The sequence below is a fragment of the Schistocerca cancellata genome, unplaced genomic scaffold (genome assembly GCF_023864275.1).
Source record: "Schistocerca cancellata isolate TAMUIC-IGC-003103 unplaced genomic scaffold, iqSchCanc2.1 HiC_scaffold_674, whole genome shotgun sequence".
Taxonomy (NCBI): domain Eukaryota; kingdom Metazoa; phylum Arthropoda; class Insecta; order Orthoptera; family Acrididae; genus Schistocerca; species Schistocerca cancellata.
The window spans coordinates 272,501-275,000 of record NW_026046685.1 but is presented as its reverse complement, the minus strand read 5'-3'; positions in this window follow the sequence as shown (position 1 = coordinate 275,000).

The following is a 2,500-nucleotide window of genomic DNA, read 5'->3' as shown; positions in this document are numbered from 1 at the left end:
CCCGGAGTTAGGCGAGTAGACGCTTTAGGTGCGACCACCCGTGCTCCCAACTGAGCTTGCCGCTGCCGACAGAGGCCCGGGAGCGTGCTGTCGTGGCATTGCCGGCGGGAGACAACACGCGCCACCTACGGTGACCGGCAGCTCCAACGCCAGCGCCACAGAAGGGCAAAGGCCCCACGTGGGTGCCGAAGCGAACTCTCCCAGCACAGCGCACGTGCCAACACGTCTGCACAACTGCGATACAAACCACCAGCGAGAACCGCTGGGGCGACCGAGCAGCAGACGGCGTCGCGGCGCCGAGTGCCGGGCGGCGGCGCATCCTCAACGCACACAGTCCTCAGTCGGACCAGCACACTGCAGATGTCCACCGCGCTTCGCACCGGGCCCGCGAGGACCCACTTTGGCCGCCCGGCGCCGCGCGCAGGGTGCCCCGGCGCGCAGCTGCGCCGCCTGCCGCGTCCGTCGGCCGGCGCGCCTGCCACTGGGCGCCCCCACCAGCCGGCTGTAGCGCGTGCGCCCACGCACCGCGCGGCCAGCACGCCGGGCGGCCCCCCCTCACCGGCCGGGGACGGTCCCACCCAGCCACCGCCGCGTATCGCTTCACACACAGATTTGCCCTTACTGATTTACCTCCAGCAACAACAACCGTACCACAATGGGTTTACCAGTTGTTCATTTGCGTAACGTCACCAGCAAACGTAGACGTCCATCCCAGTTTGCAAATGCAACGATTATTGCATACCTGTCTGTTAGGTGTCACGACACACTACGTCTGCCCACATACACGCAACAAAATGTGCACGACTAGAGAACACGTGGGAGGTGGCCCCCTACGTATGCGATGTCCATTACGAGACCGACTGTCAACCAGCATCTGTACCATGTCGCAGATGTGGAACGCGGTGCACCATGCTATCACACTGTGTGAGAAGAGACGACTACGTTTGAATACACGCGCCACTACATCAACAGACGGCTCATGCTGATCGCCATCCAGGGCGTCCGTTACTCCCACACGTCTCTATGGCGTACCACACTGCAATGTAGCTGTTATGGGGAGACGGCACGTGGCTGAGTGCACAACATTTGGACCGTATGGTTCGCTGTTGTTGGGCGCAGTCGTTGTACGGTCACACATGTGCCACAGCGTATCATTCAGTACATACGGACCTATGTGCAGTACAATGTGAGGGTTAAGCTTACGACATCAGCGGACAGTGGACACAGGCCGTACCACGACGTAGACTGAGCGCTTCGACATGCGAATGCCAGTGAACAGCTGCGAAGGGCATTGAACACGCAAGCACCTGAACGACCAGCGTGCGAAGGCAGGGGGGAGGGGGGGGGGCGATGTACATCCTGCAGTCGTCCACATTACAGTGTACAGCGGGAGCATGTCAAAAGTAAGCAACACTTGCGAAGTGTTGAACATGAAACGATACACAAGAGGGTGGGCGGTGCGAGTAGCGAACTATATTCAGAGGGTTGTGGTTAGACAACACTAGATTAATGTAACGTGTCATATGCCAATTACAGAGCAGGTTAAGGCACAACGTGGGTTAGGTTAAGGCACAACGTGGGTTAGGTTAAGGCACAACGTGGGTTAGGTTAAGGCACAACGTGGGTTAGGTTAAGGCACAACGTGGGTTAGGTTAAGGCACAACGTGGGTTAGGTTAAGGCACAACGTGGGTTAGGTTAAGGCACAACGTGGGTTAGGTTAAGGCACAACGTGGGTTAGGTTAAGGCACAACTTGGGTTAGGTTAAGGCACAACTTGGGTTAGGTTAAGGCACAACTTGGGTTAGGTTAAGGCACAACTTGGGTTAGGTTAAGGCACAACTTGGGTTAGGTTAAGGCACAACTTGGGTTAGGTTAAGGCACAACTTGGGTTAGGTTAAGGCACAACTTGGGTTAGGTTAAGGCACAACTTGGGTTAGGTTAAGGCACAACTTGGGTTAGGTTAAGGCACAACTTGGGTTAGGTTAAGGCACAACTTGGGTTAGGTTAAGGCACAACTTGGGTTAGGTTAAGGCACAACTTGGGTTACATTGCGGTACAAATTGCGTTACGAATTTGGTTAGGTTAAGGTGCAAAATGGGTTAGGTTAAGGTGCGAAATGGGTTGGATTACAGTACACAACGTGGTAAGAGAGTGTGTTGTTGGGGGGGGGGGGGGGACCGAGGTTCGTTGGTAGTGATCATTGTATGTGAATGTCTGAGGCAGCGTCAGTATGTCACAGCGGTTATGTCTCGTCAGGATGCGCTTATGCGCTTATGCGCTTTTCGCTCGTGACTGGAGGCGCGCCGCGTCTGTGGTTGCGGCAAGGGAGCGGCACACCTGTGTGATTCATTCCTGCCATTGTTTCTGTGCCGTAACAGGAGGCAGTGTGGTGGTGTTGGGTGCACCCCTGTGTAGGGGTGGCTTATCTGAGCAATTGTGGATGTCGGACGGGTGGGATATTCTATTTTCGAATTGGACCCCCTGGTGTGGTTATCATAGT